Source organism: Lissotriton helveticus, chromosome 3_2 (assembly GCF_964261635.1).
Source record: "Lissotriton helveticus chromosome 3_2, aLisHel1.1, whole genome shotgun sequence".
Lineage (NCBI taxonomy): Eukaryota > Metazoa > Chordata > Amphibia > Caudata > Salamandridae > Lissotriton > Lissotriton helveticus.
In genome coordinates this window covers 469478453-469496212 of record NC_136062.1, presented here as the reverse complement: position 1 = coordinate 469496212, position 17760 = coordinate 469478453, and positions in this window count along the sequence as shown.

Genomic DNA, 17760 nt, shown 5'->3' with positions numbered 1-17760 from the left:
CAGTTTTATTTGCAGCAGCCCACCCATCTGCCAAGTGACTATACTCAAGTCGGTCACATTATGCGTCAGCCTCTTTCAACAGGGCTTGACTGGGTCGCCCCTGATAATGGCAATGAAATAGTCATCATAAAAGGCCCTGCCAAGTGTCACGTACCACTGATTAGATTAACACATCTGGCCTGTTTCTGAGATTAAGCAGCTGTGGAAACTCACAAGCGGCCTTGCATTAATAATAATTCTATTTTTACCGCGCTAATTACGTGTCCGCCTGACTCGTCCACTCTTAATGCAACAGCAGGGCTGCACCCCCACACATTCATAGGTGGAGCACCCGAGTCTGAGGACAGTGGGCCTGGTGGCTGTGTCAAGGGTGGTGCTAGTGTGCAGACACCAGGGCAGAGACATGCTTTCAGATCTTGTCCAACTCTGACCCGGTACAGTGGCAGGAGGCAAGAAGAACAAACCCCTGCTTTTTCTGTGGAAAATGGTGTTACTTTCGTCAGCTTTCATAGTGAAAAAAGTTGTGATGTTAGTTAATTTTAATCATTTTATTTCTTATGTTGTCTTATTTTATTTCTTATACACCTGTAGTGTTTCAGTACTTTTCTGCTGCGGGAGACTGTCCTGTTGGCTCAGAGTTGGGACTCTGCATTTCTTCTTTCATTCCCTGGGGGCTGGGCTGTTCTACTAGATCAGCACACTGTAACTGTTACAGGGAGTAACATTCTTGGCACTGACCTGTCACAAAAGGTGATAGTGTTTGTTCAAAAATAGAAGTCGGGAGATGAATTGCATGTCATTGCAGTCTCTGTCAGTTAGTCTCTCTCTCTGTCAGAGTCCCAGTCTCTCTCTCTCTCAGTCAGTCTCTCTCTCAATCAGTCACTTTCAGTCAGTCAGTCTCTCTCTCTTAGTCTCTCTCTTAGTCAGTCTCTCTCTATCTGTCAGTCCCTCTCTCTGTCAATCTCTCTCTCAGTTTCTCTGTCAGTTTCTCTCTCTCTCAGTCTCTCTCTCTTAGTCAGTCAGTCTTCCAGACAGTCACTCTCTCCCTCTGTCAGTCTCTCTCAGTCAGTCATTCTCTCTCTCTCGCAGTCAGCCAGTCTCTCTCAGTCAGTCTCTCTCTATCTCAGTCAGTGACTCTCTCTGTCAGTCTCGCTCTCTGTCAGTCAGTCTCTCTCTCGGTCAGTCAGTCTCTCTCTGTGAGTCTCTCTCTCTCAGTCAGTCTCTCTCTGTCAGTCAGTCTCTCTCTCTCTCTGTCAGTCTCTCTCTCTCTCTGTCAGTCTCTGTCAGTCAGTCTCTCTGTCAGTCTCTCTCTCTCTCTCTCTCTGTCAGTCTCTCTCTCTGTCAGTCTCTCTCTCAGCCAGTCAGTCTCTCAGTCTCTCTCTCTCTCTCTTAGTCTCTATCTCTGTCAATCAGTCTCTCTCTCTCTCTCCCAGTCAGTCTCTCTCTCTCTCAGTCAGTCAGTCTCTCTCTACATCAATCAGTCTCTCTCGCTCTCTCTGTCAGTCTCTCTCTGTCAGTCTCTCCCTCTCTGTCAGTCTCTCTCTCAGTCAGTCTCTCTGTCCGTCAGTCTCTCTCGCAGTCAATCAGTCTATCTCTCTCAGTCAGTCAGTCTCTGCCTCTCTCTCTCAGTCTCTCTCTCTGTCAGTCAATCTCAATCACTAATTACGTGTACACCTGACTCGTCCACTCTTAATGCAACAGCAGAGCTGTCTCTCTCTCTCTCTGTCAGTTAGTATCTCTCTACCTGAGTCAGTCAGTCTCTGTCAGTCAGTCAGTCTCTCTCTCTGTCAGCCAGTCTCACTCTCAATCAGTCTCTCTCTCTCTGTCAGTCAGTAAGTCACTCTCTCAGTCAGCCAGTCTCTCTCTCTCTCTCTGTCAGTTTCTCAGCCAGTCAGTCTCTCGGTCAGTCAGTATTCAGTCTCTGAGTCAGTCAGTCAGTCTCTACTCTCTCTCTCTCCATTCTCTCTCTCAAATCTGTCCACTCTATCTCCACTGTCTCTCTCTCCACTCTCTCTCCACTGTCTCTCTCTCCACTTTCTCTCTCTCTACTCTCTCTCCACTCTCTCACTCTCTCTCTCACTCTCCACTCTCTCTCCACTGTCAGTCTCTACTCTCTCTCGACTCTCTCTCTCTCTCTCAATTCTCTCTCTCAACTCTGTCCACTCTATCTCCACTGTCTCTCTCTCTACTGTCTTTCTCTCCACTTTCTCTCTCTCTCCTCTCTCTCTACTGTCTTACTCTTTCTCTCACTCTCCACTCCCTCTCCACTGTCTCCCTCCACTGTCCCCCTCTGCTCTCTCCACTCTCTCTCCACTCTCGCTCTCTACTCTCTCTCCACTCTCTCTCTCTCTCCACTGTCTCTCTCCACTCTCTCTCCACTCTCTCTCTATTCTCTCTCCTCTCTCTCTCTCTCCACTCTCTCTCTCTCCAATCTCTCTCCACTCTCTCCACTCTCTCTCTACTCTCGCTCCCTCTCCACTCTCTCTTGCTCACTCTCTCCACTGTCTCTCCACGCTCTCTCCACTCTCTCTCTCCACTGTCTATCTCCACTCTCTCTCTCTCTTCTCTCTCCACTTTTCTCTATCTCCACTTTCTCTCCCTCTCCACTGTCTCTCTCTCTCCACTGTCTCTCTCCACTGTCTCTCTCTCTCCACTCTCTCTCTCTCTCTCTCCACTCACTCCACTCTCTCTCCACTGTCTCTCGCCACTCTCTCTCCACTGTCTCTCCAGCTGCAACATTTTATTTGATTACATCTAGATTTATTAAAAATATCCTAAATGAATTTACATTTATATTTTATATTTCAATATTTTCTTTTTTTAAAATTAAAAATAAGCTTTAATAATTTCCCTATACTTTCTCTCCACCCTCTCTCCACTCTCTCTCTCTACTCTCTCTCCCCTGTCTCTCTCTCCACTCTCTCTCTCCCCACTGCCTCCCTCCACTCTCTCTACTCTCTCTCCACTGTCTCTCTCTCCACTCTCTCTCTACTCTCTCTCTCTCCACTCTCTCTCTCTCCACTCACTCCACTCTCTCTCCACTGTCTCTCGCCACTCTCTCTCCACTGTCTCTCCAGCCGCAACATTTTATTTGATTACATCTAGATTTATTAAGAATATCCTAAATAAAATTTTACAAAAAAAAAATATCCTAAATGAATTTACATTTATATTTTATATTTCAATATTTTCTTTTTTTTTTAAATTAAAAATAAGCTTTAATAATTTCCCTATACTTCCTCATAGGGAGATCTCCACTACAGTGGTTAAAATCACTAGCTACGAGTGAAAAGTTACTAGTAGTTATTTTAGACTCATAAATCCTATTGAAGGAAAGTCCACCAGTGCGTCGAAACATGTAAGTTTACACTTAGGTGTAAATCTACTGTAGGAAATGCTGGACGGCAAAAAGGTTTAGATTTACACCTAAGTGCAGGGGTTTACAGGAGTAAATGCAGGGCTCGAGTCGGGGTACCACGCGGGTGGACAGCGTCCCCCGACTTATTCAACTTGGATCTCGATAACTGGAGCAAATGGAGCCACACATTCACTTTTTGGCCTCTCTGGGGCGAGATCGGAGCTCATTCAGAACGCTGCTCAATCCCTGGCTTCTCTGATGCATTCGCATCTAAGGGGTGAGCGAGGGGAGGTAATGAGTCTGATGGTGCAAGCCACCTTTCGTGACGTCACTTCCTGTCGTGACAACAGCACCCCCTCCACTTCTTTTTTTAGGACTTGTGCCCTGAGTAAATGTACATGTGTAAACTTACCTTTGCGAAGAGTCCCCAATGAATTTCACAGCCGTGTGCCTAATTGTGCCTACTTAATGGAGATAATTGCTTTGGCTTTTGTGTAGTGAGAAGTTTATAGAATGAAGTAGGCATCTTAAGTTATAGCGCTTTTACTGTACCTTTTCAAATGCATTCTGGGCACGGAGTTAAGGGGATTTCATGTGAAAACGTAGGTTTAAAAAAGATAATCTGCGAGACAGTGAACAAATATTAGTGCTGGCCAAGGATTCTAAATCTTTCCATCAACTACCTGAGGGGGACTGACGTACACATGAGGGCAGTGCACGGAGCTGGCACTGCTGGGCATTGGTGCACAGTGTGGTATAGGTGGCATCACTGTACAGGAACTGGCACTGGGCAGGAGTGTAGCAAACATGGGCAGTGTGAGCAGCTGGCACTGGTGGTGTAAGAGGCTGTCACTGGTGGCAGAGTGTGAGGCTGGCACAAGTGGGTAGTGACTGAAGCTGGCACTGGTGGGTAGTTGAAGAGCTCAGCTGCCACAGGTGGCAGTGTGAGTGGCTGGCACTGGTTGGTAGTGGCTGGAGCTGGCACTGGTGGCAGAGTGAGAGGCTGGCACTGGTGGGTAGTGGCTGAAGCTGGCACTGGTGGCAGAGTGAGAGGCTGCACTGGTGCAGTGTGAGAGGATGGCACTGGTGGCAGCACTGGTGGGAAGTGGGAGGGGCTGTCACTGGTTGCAGTGTGAGAGGCTGGCACTGGTGGCAGTGTGAGAGGCTGGCACAGGTGGCAGAGTGAGCGGCTGGCACTGGTGGCAGTGTGAGAGGCTGGCACTGGTGGTAGAGTGAGAGGCTGGCACCTGGTGGCAGTGTGAGAGGCTGGCACTGGTGGCAGAGTGAGTGGGTGGTACTGGTGGCAGAGTGAGCGGCAGGAACTGGTGGTAGAGTGAGAGGCTGGCACTGGTGGCAGAGTGAGCAACTGGCACTGGTAGCAGAGTGAGCGGCTGGCACTGGTGGCAGAGTGAGAGGCTGGCACTGGTGGTAGAGTGAGAGACTGGCACTGGTGGAAGTGGGAGTAGCTGATACTTCTCAGAGGAGCAGAGCCCTGTGGGGAATGCTGTCTCTGGGGCCCCCACCCCCATCCTTGTCCCAGGCCTGGCTCTGGCTCTGACTGAAGAGAAACAATGTCAGTTGAAACATTGTTTCTCTTCAGTCAGCGGGAGGGGCTCCGAGCAGGCTGCAGCACCTTGTGGAAAAGTAAATTTTGCCATGTTCTGTGTCCCTACGTGTCATCCATCATATGTTATGTGTGCATGATTAAATATGCATGTGCATTCCCCATGTCCGATTAATGACGCAATTACAGTTGTGTCCACCTCTAGTATGCCAGTTTCCAGTTCTCGTGAATACTACGAATATCAGGCCTATGTAAAGATACGTTGCCACGTTTCTCAGTGTGCACGTTATTCTATTATAAAGTCTCCGTTTCTAGGCCTCAAAAGGGCCTGGACACCAGATTCAGCTCCTGTCTCCTGAAGCCTCGCTGAGGAGCGATACAGCCCCCACCTGTATCCTCGACCCTTCACTTACTTCCTGCCTCGCAGTGCCCGGCTCACCCTGGCTCAGTCTCTGAGTCTGCCAAGAATATGTTATGATTCCAGTTATCAGTTCAGTCCTCCTTCTCTGCATTCCTAAACTACTGAATCGCATCAATAGTTTCCGTCATTGTCTAGCCTTCACGTCTCCACGTTAGAGAAATACTGCATTTAATGGTCATTTAATATTCTTCATCACGCACTACATGTAGAATAATGCATGGTCCAGTCTTAGAATCAAGTTAGCCTTTCCCCTCCTAACTTCTAGTTTATATCAACATGTTCTCTAAACATCAGATACTAGATACTGTTTAGGTACATGTCGCCCTGACTCTCCAGACTTCAGTCTCTGCTCCTAGCACAGAGTTCATAGCCCCCAGCTTCTCCTAGTGATACGTCATTGCTAGTTTGCGCGCACCATCAGGTTAGAGGTCCCGGCTCCTTAGTAGCCCCCTCCATGGTTTCCGCCCCATTCATGACATATTCTGTTACGTTTGCATCACATGTCTATGTATACGCCCTGTTACACCTCTTTTCGCCCTTATCTTTCGCGACTGCTACGCGTCACGCCTTCTGCTCCACCCACTGCTACGCCTACTGCAATGTAATGCTATGTGTTTGCGTTATGTATATATGCTCATGTATTGTTATTAAAAGTCAGCGCGCTCATCCCAGATCCAGCCCCAGCAGCTGCTGGGCCCTGTCATCCTATTCCTATGCAGGTTGTCCTGTTCCTGTCCTTATGCTGTATTAAACCTGCAAAACTCCTACTACCTCGAATCTTGACTCTTATTTATTGAGCTATCTGTTATGATATATGTCTAGTCAAAAAGAGAGGTATTATTTATTTATTTACCACATAATGGCGCCCGAATAGGGACTTGCCCTTTCCCCACGCGTCGGTGAAGCCACGCCGACCCCCTGACCCTCTGCAGTCGTGACGGAACTCTTCTGTGCACCGGCAGATATTTCTGCTTCAAGTATCCCTCAGGCCCACGGAGGAGACGGAGGAGGCGGTCCAGCATCCCAAACGAGACGGTGGAGGAACGCGGCGAGTCCCGACCAGAGCCCAAGCCAAGAGTCCAAGGTCCGAGGTATCCGGAGGCCCACCCGTAACTGAAGTCCGAAGTTCGTCGTCCGTCGTCGTAGCAGTCCAGTCCAGTCCGAGGCTTTCCGTTCTTGCTGCCCGGTGAGTACCATTACTGGGGTAGTATCTAGACAGGGTCAATCTAAATTGACTCTGGTCCGTGGGTTGGTGGTACACAGACTCACAAACGAAGTGTTCACCTAGGTGGATACGGGTCTTGATGTGTCCCTTTATGGGACCGGTATGTTCCGTACTGTTTCAGCAGTGCATCCAGTAACTCTAGTCTGTTCCGTTCTCGAGAAATTCTTGTGTTTCTGTTCTCAGTATTCCAGGTAATATTCTGTCCGAACTGTTATGTTATGATGTTGTTCAATGTATTTCCAATGTCGTGGTATGCCTGAATTGTTCTCCCAGTTGTTATTATTCCTCGTGTATTGTATTGTGTTCCGATTCAAGTTTACAATGTCTCTCTTTTCGAGATTACGTCAGCTAAGAACTAGAAAGGGTTTGTTAGAAGAAGCAGTTCCAGTTCCGCCTAGGGACAGTCCAGGTCATTTTATGTATCAGAAGCATGGCATAAGCGCCATATTGTATCTAGATTTATGGGTAGAGTATACCAAACAGTTAGAAGAAAAGTATAGATGGCCCGTATCGGGTACATGGGATGCCGAGTGCATCATGCGAGTAGAAGAAGCATTATGGAAAAAGAAAGCCAGACAGTCACAGAAAGATGCCATCGAGTTATGGCGCAAAGAAGCTCATAAAAGAACTGAAAAGGAAATCAGAAAGTCAGAATTAAGTAGAGAATCCTTAGAACGAGCACAAGAAAAAGAACTAATCGAGATAGGTGAACAAGTCAAAGCCGAACAGTCAGACAGACAGAGGCATGCCCTTATTAGGGGTATGTATCCTCTTCTTGCCGAGGGCTTGCCAAAAGCGACCCCAGAGGCATCCAGTAATTTCCGCCACCATTAGTTCCGACCAAACTACGTCACAAACAGACCGCAGCTGATATTTTCATTTCGTCCTATTTGGACGACACAGTCCCAGAATTTGCAAATCCTGTTCGCGCTCCGCCAGTCCCTGTAAATCAGGCACTTCCCGCTCCTCCAGACACCGGAGTACCCGTTACGGTACCCCCGGTCCAGTCCGCCATACAAGTCCAGCCTGCATTTCCATTTCCCACTCTGCCAGGACGAAGAGCCTCAGTAGACGACTCCAGTTTAGGGGCCGCAGGAGGAGGTCCTCCTCAAACCCCGCCGCCACACAAGCGTTTAACGACAGCCGAATTACATGCACAAGCGTCACAGCGTACGCCTAGACATCAGACTGTAGCAGAAATAAGAAAATCCCTTGCCGAATGCGGTTATGATCCAGTCCCAGGCGAGGATAATATGGTTTTATATTCATTCCGCGTAAGAAAGGTGGCCGAGTATCTAGTCACCTTACCGAATATGAAAGAAGATCTAGACAGAATATATCGTTTCATCCGTACAGGGGATGATCCAGAAAGTATTAGCGAGGCCATGTCTCAAAGGAAAGCCGAGATCCAGCTCATGATATTAAAGTTTCTGATCAATTGTCTAATAAGAGAACAAGATTACCCGTCTAAAGATCCGGCCGAAATGAGAACCCTGACAAGGTGGAGTGATAATATAGCCGAGGGTAAGCACAAGACCGTCGGTGCTATGGAGAGTATGTACAAGAAAATCCGTAGAGAAATAATAAAGATACACGAACAGCGTAAAGCAGTACAAGTAAACGAGAAAGAAAGTAACTCTGATACTGAAGAGGTAGACGACGAGAATCCCGCCAGAATAGCGTATGTAGGAAAATCTAGATTTCCAGATCGCCATTTACGCCTAGAACACAAGTCTACTTTCCATCATCCAGCACCAGAACAAGGTTCTCTAGAACAAGTGTTTCAAGCTACCGATCACATTCTGAAATCACGAATCGGTTACAGTGAGTTAAGTACCATGCATGAACAAGAACTAGCCCGATCAGCAGTCCGATGGATTACTGATTCTACCACTTTTCCAGACGAAATAGTAGCACAAATGTTTCTGAAAATGCCCCCAGCCGAACAACGACTGGTGGGTATGTATATGATCCAGCACCTCATCACATTGTATGAGGGTCAGCACTCTGATCCAGGCCCGTTACATGATATCCTGAACGAGTTACTCCAGTATAGATGGAAAGGTCTAGGTACCGATTTAATTAGTGTCATTCTAGAACAGCGTCATAAATATAGAACATTCCTGAACCCGCATTTTGTTCATGTCTCACCCCCAGAAAGTAAACCATTTTACATGGAAAGACAGAATCCGTTACGAGAAGTCCACCCAGTTAGAGGAACGGGTGGCGAACTAGAACGAGTGTTTGTTTACACTCCAATTACAAAGATGGAACTCCTCGAGATGAAGAAATTAATTCCCTGTCATGACAAAGATCCAGCAGGGTTCCATAGAGAACTAAAAGACATGCTCCGTATGGGAGAATACACATACCCAGATATAATTAAAATGTTAAAGGTTCTGCTGCCCGCAGGGGTGTATGAAAAGCTCAAGGAAAAAAGAATGGGAGGTGGGAGAGAAAAAGATCGATTGGGCAGTTCTAGAAGCTGAAGACAAGGCACGAGTACCAGGTACCGGTCTTGGAGATAAATGTAAAGAATTACCAGAATTATTAATACAAGTTTTACCCAGATTATTGACAACTAGAAAAGAAGACTGGGATGCAATCTCAGCCTGTAAACAGAAGCAAGATGAGGATATTAGTGATTTTTATTCTAGATTTGAAAAATGTTTTAGCATCAACAGTGGCCTCAAGACAAGTAGTGAGTCATACCCTCACCTTTTTGTTACTAAATTAGTCGAGAATTTAAGCCCACAAATTAAAAATCGAGTTTTGAAAGTCGAAAGTACCTGGCAAGCTAATACCCCGTCCCAGATGTTGCAGATGCTCCAATACCACCAGAACAGAATCAGAGAAGAGCAAGAACACGAGAGAAAACGTATGAAAGACACGAAAATGAAAGTACTAGTTGCACAATCTGTTCCTCAAGACAGTCAGAAGAGGGGTCCAAATCAAGCCAGTCATCCTGCAGCTCCCGTTAAAGGGAACTGCAATTATTGTAAACAGCCAGGTCATTTTATAAACGAGTGTGCAGTTCTGAAACACAACATAGCTACTGGTAAGACTAAAGAAAGACCACGTCCGCCTAGACAAGAACAAGTTTCACAGACTCCTCAGTCACAGAATGCACCACAGACAGTTACCGCACCGCAGCCTATTGCTGCAACACAGCACGTTACATCGCAGATGTACCAGTATGCACAGTCTGAGTATCCAGAGTACCAGCAGTATTCATGAAACAGCCTAGAGAGGGAGGTAGGCTTGCCTCTCATCGAGATACCTGTAGATCAAGAAGGTCCCTATGTTCACAGTCAAGTATTAGGGAAAGACAGAAAGTTTTTGATTGATACAGGGGCAAGTAGGACCACAATTAGTCACGCCGAAGTTCCAGGGGCTCCGCTCTCAGGCTCAAGAAATGTTTCCCTTGGATTTTCAGGAAAGCCTATCGTAAATGAGATTTCAAAGCCAGTTACTCTAGAAGTAGGTCCATTGTCCCGCACTACTGATCTGTTACTTACTAAGTCATGTCCAGAAAACCTATTAGGCATTAAGACACTGAAAGAGTTGGGTGCAGTTATATGCTGTTCCCCAGAGGGAATACGATTGTTCCTACGTGACTTCAAGGGTCACTATGTATTACGAGATTTTGATTCAAGACTGTCTAATGTTCCGCAGCACTTATGGGCGCAAGGTCCAACTGATGTTGGTTACATGCAAATCACACCCTATCGTGTGACTCTCAAGCCAGGTGTAGTGTTACCACGAATCAGACAGTACAGATTGCCACCTGAGGCTGTAGCAGCCTTATCCAAAATTATTGACGAGCTCATGGCTCAAGGAGTGGTTGTAGAAACTGACTCCAATGTATGTAATTCTCCGATCATTCCAGTCATGAAACGTACTGATCCAAATGCACCCCCAGTATATCGATTAGTGATTGACCTACGAGAGCTTAATAAATGTATTATTCCGCAGTACCCAGTTGTCCCAGACATCGCTTCCCTATTAACGGCCATTGACTCCGAAGCCACGTTCTTCACTGTCATAGACCTCAAGAACGCATTTTTCAGTGTTCCTATTCATCCAGACAGCCAGTTCCTTTTCGGATTTTGTTTAAATGGAAGGAGCTATATGTTTACACGAGCTCCTCAAGGTTTCACAGAAAGTCCTAGTATTTACAGTCAAGCACTCAAGAGACAACTAGACAACATTCACATGCCAACTGACACTGCCCTGCTCCAGTATGTCGATGATCTACTGATCACAGCCCGTTCTGAACGTGCTTGCGAGCGAGCATCACTGACAGTTCTGTATTTCCTAGCCGAGATGGGGCACAAGGTGTCCCCTTCTAAGCTTCAATTCTGTGTCCAGCAAGTGGTCTACTTAGGACACTTACTGTCCAAGAGGGGTAGGCAGTTGACACCAGACCGTATCCAGTTAATAGCGAGTCTTCCTCAGCCCAAGACCCAGAAGGAGGTACGTGCTTTTATCGGCCTCACTTCTTACTGCAGACAATGGATTCCCCAGTATGCATTTCTAGCCAAACCACTGATACAGTTAACGACACAGGAGGCAGCCGTATCGACTGTCCTCCCTTGGACATCTGAACATACACTTAGTTTCAATGAGTTAAAGAAAGCCCTATGCCAAGCTCCAGTTCTAGCGACACCGAACTACAGTAAGCCTTTTACACTTTTCGTCACTGAACGTGAAGGTACAGCATTATCTGTTCTCACACAAGATCAAGCAGGACAATACAAGCCCTGTGCTTATTTTTCGAGCACATTAGATCCTGTGGCCCAGGCTCTGCCTGCGTGCCTCAAGTCAGTTGCAGCCACAGCACTAGCTATCAGACAAAGTGATTCCATAGTCTTAGGACATACCTTGACAGTACAAGTTCCACATTCCGTGGAAGTTCTTTTAAACCGAACACAAACTCAGCACTTGACAATTGCACGTTTAACAGGTTATGAACTGACACTGTTCCAGCCACACATAGAAATCAGACGCTGCAACATTTTAAATCCTGCTACATTGTTACCATCAGTTACTTCAAATCCAGCCACACATGATTGCGTGGAAGTAGTTAACATTACGACAAAGCCAAGACAAGATCTGACAGATACTCCGTTACCAGACCCCGACCTGACACTTTATGTGGATGGTTCATGCCTAAGAACTAGTACAGGAGAACTAGTCGCCGCGTATGCAGTGACTACTGACACCGAAGTTATTGAAACACACCGTATTGATACCCTGTCCGCTCAAGCAGCAGAGCTAGTTGCTCTGACACAAGCCTGCATACACGCCAAGAACTTGAAAGTTAATGTTTACACAGATTCACGTTACGCATTTGGAGTTGTACACGACTTCGGAGTGCTCTGGCAGGAGAGAGGTTTCATGACTTCTCATGGAACCAAGATTCAGCATGGTCTCCTTATTCAAGCTCTGTTAGATGCCATACATTTACCGACAGCTATCGCTATCATGAAGTGCAAAGCACATACGAAAGTTACTGACCTTATTTCCCAAGGTAACGATCTAGCAGATCGCACAGCCAAGCTTACAGCACAGACTCCAGACATTCAAGTTAATCCGACACAGACACATACTCCAGATCCGACTACATGTATGACAGTTAAGGACCCTACACAAGATGTCATAGATATCCAGTTACATGCTACTCCCGAGGAAATCAAGAAATGGTCCGAACAAGGAGGGGTCCAGACAGATCAAGGATGGTTAACGAAGGGTAGAGCCACATGGTTTCTCCCCGACTCTATGGTTCAAGTCATTATTAATACCGCACATAGTCCAGCACATTTAGGAGAAAAAGCCATGTTAGACAGTATCCAGAACATTTGGTTCAACAAGCATTTACGAGCTGCAGCCAAGCAGAAAGTCCGTACCTGTATGATATGTTGTCAGTTTAATCCAGGTAAAAGTGTCCCGGTGGAACAAGGTGGATTCCAGCCCCCTGACCACCCTTTTGAAGTCCTCCAGATGGATTATATTCAGATGGAGCGATGTCGAGGTTTCAAGTATGTCCTTGTAGTTGTATGCGCTTTGTCCAGGTGGACAGAAGCATATCCAGTCCCAGATTACACAGCCGCGACCACTGCCAAGCAGTTGGTTCGTGAGTTCTTCCCCCGTTATGGACTCCCTAGAGTCGTATATTCTGACAACGGCCAGCCATTCTCATCTGAACTCATGAAGCATGTTTCCCTTTTGTTAGGGTACCAGTGGAAGTTCCATTGTGTACGCCATCCTGAAGCAGCCGGTCTCGTAGAGAGACATAATCAGACTCTGAAAATCCGTATCGCCAAAGTGTGTAAAGAGAAAGGTGTGGACTGGCTAGTAGCTCTGCCAGTCGCTTTATTTTATATGCGCATGGTCGCACATTCCAGATCAGGTCTGTCCCCGTATGAGGTCGTTTTCGGCCGCCCCCCTAACATGTGGGGTACTCCTAGACCCCGAAGTATTACCGATGTTTCAAGTAATATGCTGACAGATTACCTAGCTTCCTTGATGTCTGCCCTCAACTCATGTCGTTCACAGGTTGCCGCCGCATTTCCAGACAATACCGAGGTGGCACCGCATGAAATCGTTCCAGGATCCATGGTGATGGTCCGCAACTTTGACAGATCAAGTCCGCTGGAGCCTCGCTGGAAAGAGCCCCGACAGGTCCTCCTCACCACCCTTACAGCCGTGAAGTTGGAAGGACGCAAAGGCTGGGTGCACCTTTCTCATATTAAACTTTTTAATGGACTGAAACCCGTCTTAAAGAACATTTCCCAGGATTTGAAGGATTGCCAAAATATTGTTCTCAAGGACTGTCCCGCAAAAGACATTGCTACAACCCCTCCCCTGTTAGAGAAAACTCCACAACAGGAGTATAAACTAAAACTCCGGTCTAGTAAAATAAGTCAGTCAGTTTGATTGTCTAAGTCCTCCCCTAGGTGAAACGGTTAGACTGTTTCTGACATGTATAAAATAGACCCCCATAGTGAGAGAGTTAGTCAAAACTCAATCCGATGTATCGTTTTTCTATGTTTCATATTGTTTCTCAGCCTTATGATTTCCTGCACCAGTTATGCATTTTTCTTGTATTTCCCAGTTCTTCATGTAAATAAGTCTGCTAATGCTACAGTAGAGCACACGTTTAGTGATCTGCCTCCTCATGAACTCTCTTACCGCCTCGCTATGCGAAATAACTCATTCATCTGCATGTTACATTACTCACACCAGACCAGCAATGCCACTAATTGTTGGGTGTGTGGTCGACTCCCCCCTTTCCAGACACCGAAGGGAGTTCTGCCACTTTTTCCTTATCCATTCTCACATAATGGTTCGTGTGGAGCATGGTCCACGTTAACATCATCCTCAACGGATATGTCTTTTCTTAACAGTACATGTTTCCCAGACAAGCAAGGTCTTCCCCACAGAACAGGTTTAGATCTAGAAAATGAAGTGTATAATTTAGGTAACTATTCTTCGAATTTCATGGTCCTGAATGTTCAATCTGATACCACTCCAGACTTACCTGCTATTTCAGTACTACCAGTCAAAGGCGAATTATGTGTCCGAAATAATGGTTCCGTACATGTAGGACACAGTGATTGTACTACTATTGTCAAGTATAGTGACAGTGGGAAATCTATTTTTAAAGCTTCACGTCATTCTTATTTTATTTGTGGTCAAACCGCATATGTTCGTCTACCCCTCGATTGGGAGGGAACCTGTTACATTGCCTTCCTACTGCCACCAGTTTTCCTAGCCCCACCTGATTATCATAGAAACACACATCTAGTACACATTAGACATAAAAGGGAGTCCCCAATTGTCGATTATACTGAAACTGCTCTAGAACAGTATACAGATTTCAACAGAGGTTTCTTTTTCTTTATAGGACCTATCCAGAATAGTAAACTGATCCGTAGGTTAACCAGAACCCTCGAAGCTGTAGTAAATGAGACTGCCTCTGCTCTAGGTAACTTAACCGAAGAGCAATCTGCTATGAGATTTGTCGTTTTACAGAATCGTCTCGTCCTTGACGTCATACTGGCCGATAGGGGCGGGGCCTGTAGAGTCATCGGATCTAGTTGCTGCATTTTCATTCCAAATAACGCGCCGTCTGTTTATTCAGCTATAACCAGACTCCATAAAATTGCCCATCTGTTACACCAAGATCCAGGCACCTGGACATGGTCCGGTTGGTTCTGGAATATAATTTCCGCATGGGGATGGAAAATATTGTCCTTCCTAGGTATTGCAGTAGCGATCATATTCAGCTGCTGCCTCTGTATACAATGTGGCCCTGCGATTTGCGGCATTTGTGCTACCTCTTGTATTCCTAGTCCCAAGCCCCGTTCTAAATCCCGTTCCAGGATAATTCGAGACGAGCAAATGATACTGTATGAAATGATAGATGGTATCATGAATATTGATGTTTCCTGATGGAAACGTAGTGACAAGGAGGGAATGTGGAAAAGTAAATTTTGCCATGTTCTGTGTCCCTACGTGTCATCCATCATATGTTATGTGTGCATGATTAAATATGCATATGCATTCCCCATGTCCGATTAATGACGCAATTACAGTTGTGTCCACCTCTAGTATGCCAGTTTCCAGTTCTCGTGAATACTACGAATATCAGGCCTATGTAAAGATACGTTGCCACGTTTCTCAGTGTGCACGTTATTCTATTATAAAGTCTCCGTTTCTAGGCCTCAAAAGGGCCTGGACACCAGATTCAGCTCCTGTCTCCTGAAGCCTCGCTGAGGAGCGATACAGCCCCCACCTGTATCCTCGACCCTTCACTTACTTCCTGCCTCGCAGTGCCCGGCTCACCCTGGCTCAGTCTCTGAGTCTGCCAAGAATATGTTATGATTCCAGTTATCAGTTCAGTCCTCCTTCTCTGCATTCCTAAACTACTGAATCGCATCAATAGTTTCCGTCATTGTCTAGCCTTCACGTCTCCACGTTAGAGAAATACTGCATTTAATGGTCATTTAATATTCTTCATCACGCACTACATGTAGAATAATGCATGGTCCAGTCTTAGAATCAAGTTAGCCTTTCCCCTCCTAACTTCTAGTTTATATCAACATGTTCTCTAAACATCAGATACTAGATACTGTTTAGGTACATGTCGCCCTGACTCTCCAGACTTCAGTCTCTGCTCCTAGCACAGAGTTCATAGCCCCCAGCTTCTCCTAGTGATACGTCATTGCTAGTTTGCGCGCACCATCAGGTTAGAGGTCCCGGCTCCTTAGGTAGCCCCCTCCATGGTTTCCGCCCCATTCATGACATATTCTGTTACGTTTGCATCACATGTCTATGTATACGCCCTGTTACACCTCTTTTCGCCCTTATCTTTCGCGACTGCTACGCGTCACGCCTTCTGCTCCACCCACTGCTACGCCTACTGCAATGTAATGCTATGTGTTTGCGTTATGTATATATGCTCATGTATTGTTATTAAAAGTCAGCGCGCTCATCCCAGATCCAGCCCCAGCAGCTGCTGGGCCCTGTCATCCTATTCCTATGCAGGTTGTCCTGTTCCTGTCCTTATGCTGTATTAAACCTGCAAAACTCCTACTACCTCGAATCTTGACTCTTATATATTGAGCTATCTGTTATGATATATGTCTAGTCAAAAAGAGAGGTATTATTTATTTATTTACCACAACCTGCTTTAGAGGGAGAGAGGCTGGCTTCACCGTAAGCCTCTCTCACAGCACTCACTGAAGAGCTGAGGCCAGGGGGGGCCTTCATTTACTGAAGCCTGTGCCCCCCCCCCCCACACCGCGGAGCCTGCAGGAGCGTTTGTTACGCCCCTGGTTTTAGTCTATAAATTTGATGCGTTTTTGCAACAGAGGCAAAGATAATGGATGAGTGAGTGAGAGGGTGTGAAAGGTGAGTAGAGAGTCAAAGGGGGAAGGTAGGAGGTGAGAAGAGAGAGGCAAAGAGACATTGCAGAAAAGGGAAAATGGAGAAGAGGGAGCGAGACACAAAAGGAGCAGCTATGAGAATGAAAGACAATGGTGGGAGGGTGAGGGGAAATAGAAAGAGAGGCAAAGGAAGTAGGGAGAAAGGATGGAGTTGAGTAAGAGTAGAAGAGAGAGAGAGAAAATGCAGCTGGAAAGGCATAACAGGAGGAGAGAAAGAGAAAAAAAGGGAGGTAGGGGAAGGCCTAAAGAAGGTGCGGGGAGAGAGAAAAACAATGGTGATACCAGCGAAAGATAGTAGAGGGAGAAAAGAAGAGCTACAGAAGCAGGGAAAGGTAAAGAGGAAAGACAAAGACTGAATCAAAAGAGAGATGAGAATAAGATGGATGAGAGGAAGATAAGAGTGAGTGAATATGAGGGAGAGAACAAGAGAGGAAGTGAGGTCAGGTTAGTGAGAAACACAAGAGGAGACGCGAGAAGCAGCAAAGTTAAAGAAAGCACTCAATGGCAAAGCAACGATGGAGAGAGTGTGTTGAGAGGTTCCTGGGCTGAAAGAACCAAGAACCAGGGAAGGATAGATATAAAACAAACAGAAGGAGACGATAGACGGAGCCCTGAAACTTTACAGACCCTCACCCCCAGTCACAGATCTGGGTTGAATCCATCATCGTTCTTTAGCTCACTTCGCCACCTCAGTTCAGACCCAGCTATTTGCAAATCAGTCTTGACCTGTGCCTCATGAGAACAGTCCAGGACAAACTGCCAAGCTAGGTCTTCCCTGAACCGGAAACAAGCATCCCTGGACCGGTTTTGGGGTAAGAACCCTCATCAGCCAGGCTAGCTTGAATCTAGTGGCAAAGTGAGCTAGGGGGCCACATCTGGGCATATGCTGCAAACTAAAGGGTGAACAAAGCAAACACAAGGAGATGATGACCGGAGCACTGAAACTTTTCAGGCACTCACCCCCAGTGGAAGAGAAATCGCCATTGTCCAATAATCCAGCCTCCTCCTGAGCACGCTCCCCGACGAGCCCATAGAACTGATGGAACATCTTCACTTTATATTACTGGCCAGCCCTACCGAAACCCTCCGAGAAACCCTCATCTACTGACCCCCTGGACCCAGCTGACACTTCACCAACTCCATCAGGGACATCATCTCCCCGCAGGCCATCGCATACACCAACTACACCCTGCTGAGAGACCACAACTTCCACCTCGACAACCAACTGGACCCCAACCC